General features: G+C 42.5%; 1 protein-coding gene across 2 annotated transcripts in view; it reads left to right on the plus strand.

The window, feature by feature from the left end:
- The first annotated feature begins 1,037 nt into the window (after nt 1-1,037).
- Nucleotides 1,038-14,973, plus strand: part of DYRK1A (dual specificity tyrosine phosphorylation regulated kinase 1A) — a 157,151-nt gene continuing 143,215 nt past the window's right edge. For both annotated transcript variants that reach the window (XM_048493019.1, XM_048493020.1), the window contains exon 1: nt 1,038-1,567. The gene's annotated coding sequence lies outside the window, so the exon portion shown is untranslated. The remainder of the gene's footprint in view (nt 1,568-14,973) is intronic.

The raw sequence follows: 14,973 nt of genomic DNA on the forward strand, positions 1-14,973 counted from the left end.
CATTCCTACCCTAGGATACTCAAGCATTCTTAGGAACCATTATTCCAGGGCCAGATCAGATTTCTTCAGCACTTCCATTTCAACTCTTCTGGCCTGCAATGTAATTCAGTGAACCCCATGCAAGTCATTTGGCATTCCTGACTCCCATTATGTGCAATGGGCCTTCAGGCATATTGCTTTTTTCCTAGTGGGCATTCTCGTCATTCCTTTTTAGTAAAGCCGCTTGCAGACTGTAGTGTACAGAAAGGGTTGTTGCTCTTTAGAATACCTGTACTTTTACAATATGCTACATCTAATTTCTGTATAATTTCAACAGCATGTATCAGAAGCACTCTTTCTGAGACTGCTTGGACCACCCCCTACCCAACAGGTCCAAATAAGCAAATCGAGGAACACAGGCAACGTTCAATCTTTACAAATATTCCACCCGTGGATCTCCCTGAGAACTTGCAGTAGTCTCCGAGAATAAGCAGGGACTGCTCCAGAGCCTTTCCTGAGAGGAAACCACAAGAGTTAAACTGAGAGAGAATCCTCGCCGCGAGCCGTCACTACTGACAGCAACAGCGGTGCATGGTTCTGAATTTATAATATCACACGACACAGGGAAGGGAATGAAGCAGCAGTCGCCAAGGCAACCAAGCTCCGCCTTCGGCTTTCCTCTTAACGCCTTCCCCCCCCCCCCCCCCCGCCAGCAGCACGGATTCCCGCCTGCCTTGGGCGGGGCTCGTCCGGCGTGATTGACAGTTGCCATAGTAACAGGTTCTTCCAGCCGCCATTTTGTCAGTTGGGCTTTAAAAAAAATCCCCTTCCCGCCCGTTTTATAACTTTGCATAGATTATTTCCTCCTTGGGTTCGGCGGGAGGGGGATTATCCACTTTAGCCGGTGGTCGCGGAAGTGAAGCAGGTGCGCGCTCAGACGAGAGCTATCCTAGGAGCACAGCTCCAGAGAAGCCGGCTTGAAGGCATCAGAGACGGTGGCGCGCGGGAGGGGGAGGAGAGAAGAGAGCGGGAAGGGGGGGGGCTGGCAAGGAGGGAGGGGGCGCGAGCGAGCGAGGAGATCCCCGGGGCTCGGTCCAGCGTTGCACTCCCTGTCTCGCCCGTGCTGTTCCTGCTGCCTCCCTCTGCCCGGCCTGAGCTCCGGGAGAAGCAGCCGAAGGAGGACCTCGCCGTGCCTGGGCCCCGCTGCTGATCGCTGCGCAGGTTTGGAACGCGCGCCATTTTGTGAGCGATAGAAAATCCGCCCGGCCAGGAAACGCCGCGGATCCGCCCGCCGGGCCAGGTTGCCCTCCTCCCGCCAGAGGGAGGTGCGCTCTGGGCTCCGTTCCGGGGCCCTGCTCCGTTCGTTCTGCGCGGGCCCGAGTGCGGCGGGGCAAGCCAACTGAGGAGACTGCGGAGGGGGAGACGTTGCTGGGCTGGGCCGCTGGCTGAGGCGGGGAATGAGCTGAGCCCACCCGCTCCCCGCGAGCGCCGCTGCCGCCACTTCTCCGCATCCCGAGGAAGGAGGCCTCTGTCAGGACGACTGCGGTCCTCGGGCTGGAATCAGAGGAGGCCACCGCCCCAGACACGGGTAAGTGGAAAAGGCCTCTGGTAGCGGGGCCGCGGGCTGCACGGCACAGGGAGAGGGGGCCGCTGCCATCTTGAGGAAGCAGCCTGGGCCGCCCCGGTGTTGAGGAGACAGAGAAGACGGTCGACGGAGGAGAGAAAAGAAGACATCGGTTGGTTTTTTGGCCGTTATTTCGGGTTAGGCCTGGGGAAGGGAGAGAAGCTTCCAGCCGGGAAGGGGATGTTTGAGGCCTGGAAGGACCCTTCCCATTTGGCCAAGGATCTGTCTTTAGAGTTGCTCATTCCTCTTGGACCGGGAAGAGATTGGAAGATATTCTGCCTCCTCTTCCCACACCCCGGTAAGGAGGGGAGGAAAGTCACTAGATCTTAGCACCTGTTGTAGTGGTGGTTTTAGGTACTCGTCTACATGCACGAAGACGTTTGCTGTGGGTGCTTGGAAAGTTGAACGTAGTAACTCTTTGAAAGTTTGTGTCAATCTAGGGTGTTTGTATCGTTAAAAAGTTATATGGGAAAAAATTGGATCCAGATTATTTTTAATGGAATCCTCATAAATTCATGGAGTTTTTACATTGAAACAACCCCTCCTCCCCCATTTATACTGTTGACCATGTCTTAGTCTTTTGGCAGAACCACAAAGATCACTTACCCACATTTTTATGGGGCTACAGTTGTGCAAAAAACCTGATGAATCCTCATGGATCCATGTGATTTTTGCAGTACATCACACTGACCTCACCATCAAATCACATATTGTGGCCACAACTTGTACCGCAGAAATCACAGATCCACAACTTTGTGGCAACACCATGGTACAAAAACCTGGTTCTGAACTAAGCTTTCTCACCTGTGTCACCCAAAACTCACCATCAAATCCCATACCATGTCTGTAGGCACAGCTTGTACCACAATATTTCCTTAATCCACAACTTTCTTGGTTACCCCATATTCATTATCCATTCGTCTATATTGTCCATGGCAAGAACTTTCAACTTAAAAATCACATGTTGAACATGCTGTGGCACTGTCACAATGTAAACATATTTCTGAAGCACGGATCCACATGGATCCCAAGGTTTTTTAGGTTTGGCTGTCCTGAACTTGCATATCATGTACATAACAACTGAATGTACCACAAAAAGTTCACAGTGCAGTGCCAAGGTACAAACACTGCATTAAATTCTTTGAGCCTCCTGGATCCTCATGATGGTTAAATGGGCTTCACCATTATAAAATCACACCAATGTCTATGAAGTTACCCCCCAAAAATCCTATCTGAAGTGCTCAGTATTGGCATGAACACTATATTGAAATGAGAAATCACATGTTTACAGTTTCCACTGTTAATCATTGCAATTGGAAAGTCCTGATGCGGCCAACCTGCAAAAATATTCAAGTCAAGGAGTATGATGGTCTTATCTGTGAATGTAGAATATCAACCCACCATTCATGAATATCAGCCCTGTAATCTGTGTTGCCTTCATTCAGCTAAAAATGATTTCAGGGGGAAAAGTTGTTTGCTTTTGGGTTTTTGGTAATTCTGTACGGAGGTTTAATTGCAAGTTCTCCATCCAAGAAGTTTTTGTCAATGCAAACTGTTAAATCAGGTGTCTCCAACCTAATGTCCATGGGTGCTGTGGTGCCTTCTTACACGTTTCCTGGTGTGCACCAGGTGTTTTGGGAAAGGTTGGAGGCCCCTCTTCAAGATACTGTACTTTTGGCTCATCAAGTCTTGGAAATCCAGTGTGGTATAGGGCTTGGAGTGTTGGATTAAGATCTTGGAGACCCATGTTCGAATCCTCAGTCTGCTATGGAATTTTGCTGAGTGACCTTGGGCCATTCAAGCATTTTCAGCCTAACCTACTTGTCAGGGTTGTTCCAAGCTTGGGAGAATGATGTTAGCTCCTTTGCTTACATTGGAGAGAATAATGGCTTGCAAATGGGGTGAATAAACAAACTTAGTTGCAAGTACTGGTAAAACAAACTTTGATGTGGATGCTGATCCAGAAGGAGATTGTATTCATGTGTCCTTTAATTTACATGTACAATGTGGGGTCTGGCTGGGCCTTGTCTCTCATCAAACTGGAGAACATATGATTGAGAACTGCAACATTGCTTCACTGCATATATGTAATATGTGGCTTGATGGGACACTTTGAGAGGTAACAATTGCCCTTGACGAAGGGATGGATTAACTACTCCCTATGCAATGCTTCTCTGCTCAGAATTACAACTTCTTGATTCTTTTTTTCATTAAAAAAGTAGTTTCACATAATTTGCAGTTTTCCCAATAAAGAGTAAGCTGTCCACCTTGCCTTCCATGCTTGAGGGCAAACAAGCGTAATATATAGGTTTATGAAATGAGCGCTGGAATTGCACAGCCCTCTCTGTCGGGAGAGATCCTGGTGAATCCTTCTCACTCCCATCAGCCAGACTTGAATAGTTTCAGTGAATGACCAGACTTTCCCTTACAGATGTCCAAACTGGAGTATTGTGACCTGCTGTTTGATTTGCTGTTTTTAGAAAGTGTTATCGCAATGTGACAAAGTCAAGCATCAGTGGATTCATTATATCTGTGTTGTAATCTGTTAGTATGGCGACAATTGATGGTGAATCTGGACTGAACCAACGCTGACATCCTGAGCAACCATGCTTTGGAACTATGGATTTGCATCATGGCAACACCACAAAGTAGTGGATCCATGATTTTGCACTGTGGAGATGTAATGTGGTGGTGAATTTGGGGGGACCTGGTACACAATTTCTGAAGATCCTTAAAGACTGGTTATTGGAACCACACGTTTGCACCATGGTGGAGACACTAAGATATGGATTCAGAAATTTCTGTGATACAACATGGCCATAATATGTGGTTGGACAATTTATTGAGGGCAATGAAAAATAGAAATCCAGAGAATACATTGGGGATATGTGCAGTGGAACCACATTTCAATGCTGGGACGACGGCACAAATCAGGTGACTTGCCATTTTTTTTCTGTGTGATCTTTGGCTATTGACAGGCGATTTGATGATGAGTTTGGGGTGACCCAATTCTAGGGATCCATGAGAACAATATTTTTGCACACTGCAGGCACCACAGAGTAGTGTATCCATGGTTTTTGTAGTGCAGACTGTGGCAAGGGATGTGATATGTGATCTGATAGAGATTTGGGTGATGACGTATGGCAAACATCCTGGGGATCCATGAAGATCCATGGTTCAGAACTATGTTTTTGTGATGTGGTGGTGCCATGAAACTGTGGGCCCATGCTTTTTGTGATGAAATCTAAACTGCAGACATGCTTTGTGACTTGGTGGTGATTTTGGGATGAGCCAAAGCAAAACTCCTGCGAATCCACAAGTAACTTCTTTGGAATCTTGTTTTTGCACCAATGTGTTGCCTAGAATCTATGAATTTGTGATTTTTCTGGTGCAGTCCATGGTTATAGACGTTATATGAGATTTGAAGATAGATAGCCTCTTATTGATTAAATTGTTAGCCTCTCAGGATAGATAGCCTCTTATTGATTAAATTGTTACTGAAGAAATTAGAAACAAGTCATTATTTTGAGACAAGTTAACTGTCAAGTGTCTTAAAGAAATCAGTGGAGTCTATTAGAATATTGTTTATTCAGATCTCTCAAGAGTGATCTAATTTGCATTCTTTAATCCTTTTTTAACCAGGTCTCTAAACATTTTTAGAAAATTGTGTTGATTTCAAAAGAACTTATTTCTGAGTGAATATGTTGAACATTCAGATCAAATCTGAACTTGGATCTGGCTAAAGATTTTTAGTCAGGATTTTTGTTATCTCCAGCACTCCATAACTAGAAAACTGTTTTTTAAAGTTACTAAAGAGACACAACTAAACAAAAATCAGTAAACATATTTGAGTACACGTTGTCAGTTGTCAGTGTGTATGTAACAAGGATGTTTCTATGATAGCACTGTTCGAAGTTCCAACATCATAATCTGAACTGAAGTATTTGAGTTCCAGATATTATGATTATACTGTCTTAATTGGAGAAAGTGGATTGAGTGTCAAAAAGATCCTTTGTGGTTCTCTGGAACTCTGAGGATTATTTAAGTAGTTAATGATGGAGTAGAAGGATGAGAGTTCTAATGTTTCATGCCAGGAATACTTGTACTCAATCCTAAACGCTTGTACCAATGCATATGCTTGTAGTATTGACACGATACTATGCAAGACATTAATCTGTTATAAAGATCGCTATGCTCTATTCTTTGGTGGCAAAGTTTGGGATTGGATGTACTGTGCGGTTCTGCAGAACTCTTTGAACACTGTTTGATTAGTTAATAATGGGTGTGGGTGAGAGAAGTGGCATGCATTGTCAGGAAAACATGTATCTCAGCCCTGAACACTAGCATTTGCTTGTAGTAATGACCTGATCCCATTCAAGACATTAATATGGCATAACAATCACTGTACTTCTTTGCTGGCAAAGTTTTGAAAATGGGTATAATATCTGCTTGGGGTTTTCAGAAGGAGGTGTGGTATATATGTGCAATTCAAAAGTGAGGGAGGTTATACATTTAAGGAATGATTCTGAACTCAGTGTAAAAGTGCTGTAGGTTTTTTTGTATCTATATGAAGACAGTTGTATAAAATGTTGCAATGTAGTTCTGAATTATAAGCAACTGTCTGACTGCTGGATATACTTTCAGGTACAGTGTTCAGTAGAATTACTTTAAGCATCTGTTAGTACCTTCAGTTTGGAAAACGGTCCACTGGATACTCACTTTGAAGGGGCCTTCTCTAGGTAGGCAGGAAGACAGTGGGAGGCAGGAACTAGAATTCCATCACTTCCTGTTGAGTCTTGGTCTCCACTTTAGCTAGTATTTGTCTGACCGAGCAGTTTAAATAACAGGAAGGTTTGAAATAACACATGTCACAGGAAAACACCAGAAGTCAACATTAACCATAACAAGAAAAACAAGAACAATGAAGGAATAGTACCTAATAACCCAGGCATGAAGAAGGTTCCTCAGAAAGAGTTACTGAACCCATACAAGACACTAACGATGCACAGGGCCAAGATGTCCTCCTGCCTACCAAGAGAAGGCCCCTACCTGATAACAACGTTGAGGAGTGGTCGCCTGCCTGGTGAGGGGAATCGCTGTTTCTCTTGTGTGGCTCCGTCAGGTGGCTTGGGAGCCACTTGAGCCTCTTATTTTGTTTTGCTCGCATTGACAGCTTGCCATGCACATGCTTGAGCTTCCGAGGCTGAGAAGCTCCGAGATGGTCCGTTTCTTGGGTGCGTGTTTATGAACAGCGAGGTGAGAGCGACCCTCCTCCGGGCTTTCTGAATGGTGGTCCTGGGAGGGGGAATCAGCCCTTCTAAGGGCGGCTCTGGTTGCCTCCGCAGCAGATCTGTGGAAGTCTTCCTTTGGAGTTGAGAATTCCCTCCTGTCCATCATCTTAGGGTCCCCTGTTTTGGCGGGAAGGTGGGGAAGGCCAGAAGAAGCTGAGATGAGGGTAGAAAAGTTAGTCTGAGCAAGATGTAGAAAGGATTCTTAGAGAAAGAAACTGCTACAGAATAGGAGAGCAGGAGGACGGTTCAGGCACAAAGACTACAAGAATTAAAGCAAAGTGCAGGAGGCAGGAAAAATACTGGCTAAAATAGAGACCAAGACTCAACAGGAAGTGATGGAATTCTTGTTCCTGCCTCCCTGAGATGGGTAGAAATCTCCCACAAGATGTCCTCCGCCTCCAAGAGAATGGTTTACTTTGTACATCCTTAAATACAACATAAAGTACTGGATTAATTTGTTCATAGGATTATTAATACATAATGTATTTGACAGGTGTGCAGAACTCCAGTGAAATTATTATATTCCTATTTAAAGTATTTATTTTGCAAAAGAATGGGGAGGGAAATAAATGTTTTAGTACGACTCTAAAATGAGTCGATTAGTCTATGGCAAACTTAAGACCATTTCTTTTTGAGTCTTGGTTCAGTTTTCATGTTTTTATCAGTATTTCCACTGTTTACAGAATCATAATATTAATAAATGTAAGGTCAGACCCAAATGGATATATGTAAAGTTACTGCATCAAAGTTAGGGTGAACTTAAAAGAGAGCTGAAAAGTGGACTGTGGATAATTTGCTGAAGAGAAAGATAGATTTTTTCTTAATTGTGGGGGGTGTTGAGTGACTTGGCAGTACATGATTTGTTACATATGTTTTTATTCTGTAAGGAAGTGTGGTCTTTAGGTAACTGTCTAGACTTTTAGAAGCTAAAGTGTGTTCATAGCAAATCGTTTGCAGAGAATAGAGCAGTGAGGTGAAAACAAGTTACCTGTGCCTTTCACTCTTCTTAGTAACTTTTCTTATGAAATGATCAACTGACTTTTTTGAGATTTACTCTTAAAGCTTACTTTTTTAAATAACAAATTCAGATTGTTACAAAAATAGATATGAGTTGAGCTTTCTTACTATGAGATAGAATTGTGAGGTGACAGTCCAGTCATGTGCATGTTTACTCAGAAGAAAGACTTCTGAGTGGGACTTGCTCCCAACTGAAAGTGCCTATGATTGAAGCCCTTGTTCATCTAGTCCAGGGGTAGGGAACCTGCGGCTCGAGAGCCGCATGCGGCTCTTCTACCCTTGCACTGCGGCTCCATGAGCCGAGCCGCTGGCCCCATCCTTGCCGCCCTGCAGGCAGCAGGGTGGGTGCACCAACTGCTTGCAGCTGGCTGGGCCGCGCCGCGGGCTTCCCCTCTCGCCTGTCCCGTTGGAGCGGGGCGGGCGCTTTCCTGGCGGACGGCGAGGCTGAGCCGCTGGCCCCATCCTTGCTCGCCCTGCAGGCAGCAAGGCGGACACATCCATGCGCTTCTCAGAATGAGCGGAGTAAAAGGTAAAAAACCCCCAATATATACAGTGTTATCTTTATTTTAAATGTCAAAAATTATTTGCGGCTCCAAGTGTTTTCTTTTCCCATGGAAAACGGGTCCAAATGGCTCTTTAAGTGTTAAAGGTTCCCTACCCCTGATCTAGTCTTTGTTAAAGGTGAGTTTGTTTTTCTTGCTAGTTACACTAGTATGGTTTTAAATGTATTAAATGGATAGATGTGCTTTACTTATTTTCAAAGAAATATTGTCAACCTTATTGGTGTAATCTGGCTATGGTTTTAAACTGAGTGAAAATTGCCTCTCTTCTCTTCTGAATAGATAAAGATATGACTCCATGTGTGGGTAATTATAGGATTGGAATGGAAGATAAGCAGAAGATTTACTTAATTTTGACAAAGTAGTGACTATGGCAAAGCAAGAAATTTATTAATATGTATAATAGTTTTGTACTCAAACTTTGAGATACTTTTTGGCCATGATAGCTTTATTTTATATGAATTTTCTGATTGGAGTATAGAATCATAGCATTGGAAGGGACCATGCAGGCGATGTTGTCCAGCTCCCTCAATTCACAATCATCCTCAAGCATCTCTGATAAGTATTCATCCAGCCACTGCCTGAAGACTGCCAGAGAGGAGGAGCTCACCATCTTCCTAGGCAGCTGATTCCACTGCTGAACTACTCTGTTTACATTCTTTTTGGTGAGGCCTTCAGAACTGCACACAGTATTCAGAGTCAGAACCTTTATTAGGCATCCAGTATTCCAGGTGCTGCCTGACCAATGCAGTGTACTGTGGGGCTATGACATCTTGCAGTTTGGATATTATGATCCTGTTGATACATCCTGTTGAACTCAAAGGGTGCTAATTAATGGTTCATCTTCATCCTGGAAAGAAGTGACTAGTGGGGTGCCACAGGGTTCTGTCCTGGGCCCAAAGCTATTCAATATTTTTATCAACGACTTGGATAATGGAATAGAGGGCATGCTAATAAAATTTGCAGGGGTAGCTAATACTCCAGAGGACAGAGTCAGAATTCAAAATGACCTAGACAGATTAGACAGCTGGGCCAAAACAAACAAAATGAGTTTCAACAGAGATAAATGTAAGATACTACACTTAGGCAGAAAAAATGAAATGCACAGATATAGGATGGGTGACACCTGGCTTGGCAACACTACATGCGAAAGGGATCTGGGAATCTTAGACCATAAACTAAATATGAGTCAGCAGTGCGATGCGGCGGCCAAGAAAGCCGATGCGATTTTGGGTTGTATCAATAGGAGTATAGTGTCAAGATCGAGGGGTGTAATTGTACGTCTGCATTGGTTAGACCTCACCTGGAATATTGTGTACAGTTCTGGGCACCGCAGTTCAGGAGGGATATTGACCGGTTGAAGCGGGTCCAGAGGAGGGCGACCAAAATGGTAAAGGGTCTGGAGTCCATGCCCTACGAAGAGAGGCTTAGGGAGCTGGGGATGTTTAGTCTGGAGAAGTGTAGGTTATTGGGTGACATGATAGCCATGTTTAAATATTTGAAGGGAAGTCATGTTGGTAGGGAGCAAGCTTGTTTTCTGCTGCCTCAGAGACTAGGACACGGAGTAATGGATTCAAGGTGAAGGAAAAGAGATTCCACCTAAACATTAGGAAGAACTTCCTGACCGTCAGGGCTGTTCAACAGTGGAATTCACTGCTTCGGAGAGTGGTGGAGTCTCCTTCTTTGGAGGTTTTTAAACAAAGGCTGGATCAGCCTATGTCGGGAGTGCTTTGATTGTGTGTTCCTGCATTGCAGGGGGTTGGACTTGATGGCCCTTGTGGTCTCTTCCAACTCTCTGATTCTATGATCCCTAGACTCTATTAGCCGTTTTTGCCACTGCATCACTATGACTGCTCATATTCAGCTTACAGTCTATCTGTACCCCTTGATTTTGTTCACACACTGTGTTGTCCAGAAATGTATCTTCCATCCAGTATACATTCTTCCCATTTTTGTTACCCTGATATAGAACTATGCATTTATCCTTGTTGCATTGCATATTGTTCACATCCACCCAATTTTCTAGTCTGTTCAGATCTCACTGAATTCTAGCTTTATCTTGTGGGGAGTTTGCTGTGCCTCCCAGTTCGGTGCCACCTGCAAATTTAATGAGTAGTCCCTTATTAATACATTAACTATGTGAAAATACTGTAATTTACTGATTAGTGTTGATTAATGTTATAGAGGGATATAAATTCAGTTCACAAAGTATAAAGTTTGTTGGAAGTTGCAGATAATCAGCAAAAAACACATGTTTTTCAAACTAGGATCTAGGGACCTCTGGGGTTTATGAGTATCCTCCTGACTAACATGAAGTTAGATCCATTTTTCTTTTCTGGAAATGGAAACAAGAACTCTTTGACTGAACTGTCTTCCCTTTCTTTCAAAGAGGGGAACTGCACATAGTTGCCACCAGTCTCAGTCACCTCCTTGTGGTCATCTCAGAGCACTAGCCAGTTTTTCAAGATCCAATAGCTCAGCTCTGGAAACCCTAATTGGCTGAGTGACATCAAGGAAAAATCCTCTTAACACTGTTGTTATAGTTACTTCAGATATAAAACTAGTCTGGTTTTCGCTCAATGATTTCATCATAGAGATGCAGACATGCCACTGGGGGAAGGGTGATGATGGTCTTATCCATCCAGTCAGCCCACAGCTGCAATCTCTGTGCTACAGTCTGGGAAAGGAGAGAAGACAGGCACCTAGCTTCCCTCTCCTATGCTTGAGACCCAGGAGTTGGCAGTCCCTCATCAAGCTGTCTTCTTTTTGAAAGCAGTTTCATGGGCTATCTGCCTCTGGTTGTTCTAACGGTTACCTCCTGTGAAAAGTGATTATCTTGTTAGAGGACAGGGCCAGTTTTCCAAGTGCCTATTGCTGGCCCCTGTCCTGACCCCTGCTGGATTTGATATGGGTGGGTCACCTCCACTTGGAGCTGATGCTATTCTGAGATCTGTCTCTATGGAGTCTCCTGTGCCACTGATCAATTTGGTATTGGACAGGTGTTTAAAGGGTCAGGCCTGCAGTAATTATGGACTTCTCACCTGTCACTGCCCTAGTTTTGTAGCATTCAATCTAGAACGCACTGGTTTGTGTTTTTGGTGATCCATGATATTTGTAAAACTCTCCTCCAGCACCACATTTAAAAGGGATCTACTTTCTTCCTTGTCAGTTTTCTCCATTGTCCAATTTTCACATCCATACATAATAACTGGGAATACCGTGGCATGATATACCGTATATACTTGTGTATACGTCGACCCGCATATAAGTCACCTAATTTTTCCACAAAAAACTGGGAAAACTTATTGACTGGCATATAAGTCAAGGGTAGGAAATGCAGCAGCTACTGGTAAATTTCAAAAATAAAAATAGATACCAATAAAATTACATTAGATTAAATGTTTTTGAATATTCATTTCAAAGAAAAACAGTAAACTAGCTCTGTAAGTGGAAAAGAGGGTTAACAAAAACAATATGGTCTCAACAATAACTTTAAAAGTACAAAAACCTTAGCTCAACCAGCAACCAAGCTAAAACACAAGAGTTAAAATCCTTCAAAACTGGATTTTTGGTCAGGGGAGGAATGTTTATGTTAGCAGTACCAACATTTCAGAGTATCTTTAGGAGACCCTCCTGATGATACCACCCAGGTTTGGTGAAGTTTGGTTGAGGGGGTCCAAAGTTATGGACCCTCAAAAGGGTAACCCCATCTACTATTAGCTTCCATTGGAAACAATGGAGGATGGGAGCACCCATTTGGTGATCCATAACTTTGGAACCCCTACACCAAGCATCACCAAACCTGGCTGGTATCAGCAAGAGATTATCCTGATGATACCACCCAGGTTTAGTGAAGTTTGGTTCAAGGGGTCCAAAGTTATGGACCCTCAAAATGTAGCCCCATCTACTATTAGCTCCCATTGGAAACAATGGGGGATGGGGCACTCCCTTTGGGGGTTCTTAACTTTGGACCCCCTGAACCAAACTTTACCAAACTTGGGTGGTATCATCAGGAGAGTCTTTTGAAAAATCCCTGAAATTTTGTGCCACTAGCCTAAAAACTGTGCCCCCTGGAGGCCAACAAAGTAAAAACCCTAAAATATTTTGTAAAATACACCTGCTGAAAAATTTGACTTATATGCGAGTGTATACGGTAGCCTAATCTTGGTCACCAGTGACACATCTTTACTCAAGATGAATTTCTAGCTCCTCCGTGGCTGCCCTTCCCATTCTCAGTCTTCTTTTGATTTCTTGGTTGCAGTCTCCCTTTGCTTGGTGATGGAGCCAAGGAACAGAAAATCTTGGAACAATTTCAATTTCCTCATTGTCAATCTTAAAGTTGTGATTCCCCTATAGTCATTACTTTTGTTTTCTTGATGGTGAGCTGTAGTCCTGAATTGGCATGACCTACTTTAACCTCCACCAGTTATTTCAAATCTTCCTTATTTTCTTCCAGTAATGTGGTGTCATAAGGTAGATTTTTCCCCCTAAAAAGCATTTTATTAAAAAAACCTCAACTTAATTTTTCAAAAATTTAATTTTTGTTTTGTAAAAATATCATTGATTCTTATCCACCCTGTACTTCTGTCATAAAGGAAATGGCACCTTAAACCTAAAAAGCTGTTTGCAATGATAGTTATTTCTGCTCATTTACTTGCAAGCAAGCTTCTGCAGATCTCAGACAATGCACAGAATTGGCTGAATATAATTGTAAAAAGTATCTAAGTATGTTTAATATTAGGATGCAAGGATAGTAAATGAGAATTTTAGCTATGAAAAGAAACTGTAAATTACAAACGGAGTACTAGTATTTTTATATATGTTTTTGCCAGACATTCAGTGTTAACTTATTTTGAACTATAATGTATCTTCTGCCCCTTTACAGCTATTCACCCAGTTTCTGTCCTGGCTTTAGCACCTACCAGCCCACTAATCCTTTTTCTCCTTCCCCGTCTCCTCGAATCTTTACTGTAGGACAGCAGATGGTGTTGCTGTTTCTCTCCTTCTCCAGTAATGGGTCTCAATTCAAATTGGTTAAGAACAGCAAGGAAAAATGGTTAAATGACAATTTATTGTTGGTTAATTGATGGAAGAGGCCAGGGACTTAGACCAGCCATTCATACTCAAATAGGGAAGTAAACTAAATAAACTTTCTTTATTGGCAGGCAAATACAAGTATTAATTACTTCCCTTTGCATTGCTTAAACATAGATTATAATTATGATCCGTTGTGTTTGTATAATCTGTTATAATTTGTGTACCAACAAGAAAACTGAATTTGTAACTTAATTGGTACATTTTAAACAAATATATGTGTGGCTGCAGGTTCATCATAAGGCAAAATTAAGTGATTAGGTATATAGACTTGTATGCTTGTAGCCTTGTTATTATCCCCATTTACTACTGTTACATCAAAATTTCTCTACAGTGTGGCCATGTACTGATAGAAACTGCTTTTGTATAAACCTCGGGGTTTGCAGACAAATCTAAAAGGGTTAAATAATCTCTCTGTGCGAGAGTATGTGCGTGCTTTAAAAAATCAACTCAAACAAGTGGACATTGCAAAGAATAATTTCTTATCTTGCAACATCACAGTCAGCATTTTAATGCCAATAAGTTTGACTGCGGGGGGTGGGGGGTGGGTGGGAGAGCTTTGGTGGAGGCGGATGAGGAAGAAATGGTGAAAGCAGCAGTAGGTTGGAGGGAGGAGGAGACACCTGAAGGGGAAAGAGGAAGTGGGATTTTCTGTGATTTCCCTCAGGGCTTCCCTCTATAGCCATCTCAGGACTTGGAGAGTGGTGCCTGCTCCTGTACTGTTGGTGTGTGCTCTTTTAAAGTCTGAAGATGGCTGCAACGAGGGAGGGGGAGAAACAGACCTTGTGCACTCACCCTTGGAGATCAGGAAGTGGCATCTGTATTTTTAGATTAGTTTTCTATGCGTCAAATGCAATCTGTTTTTCTTTTTAAAAATAATCTTTATTAGTTTACAAATATGAACAAATTAAAACATACCATATATTTTATCCACAATTTCAATCAGAAAGAGAAAAAAAATTTATTCAACTAAACTTCCGCTAGAACATAAATTCTATACAGTCAGTTTCTTTGCAACCAAGTTGCAAATATTTATAAAAATCGCTCTACTGACCAACTTTACACTATTTATTTAATAAATCTGTGTCATTTAAAAATAACAACACCTTCTCATCTTCTTTCTATCAGTGTTTCAGATCTGCTGACAGGTATTGAAATTCACCTCTATTATTAAAGTAATTTACCAGCAGGTCCCAATCTTCCAAAAATTTATCCCAGTTATATTTTATTAACATAGAAAGTTTCTCCGTTGTAGTGTATTCTGTCAATTTACTCAGCCAGTCTTCCCTTCAAAGAACTTCTGTAGATTTCAGTTCTTTGCTATTAAAATCTTAGCCACTTAAATAATATACAGTATCAATTTTTCATTCCTTTTATGAAGTTCTGAATCAAGTATATTTAACAGGAA

The sequence above is a fragment of the Sphaerodactylus townsendi genome, linkage group LG04 (assembly GCF_021028975.2).
Source record: "Sphaerodactylus townsendi isolate TG3544 linkage group LG04, MPM_Stown_v2.3, whole genome shotgun sequence".
Lineage (NCBI taxonomy): Eukaryota > Metazoa > Chordata > Lepidosauria > Squamata > Sphaerodactylidae > Sphaerodactylus > Sphaerodactylus townsendi.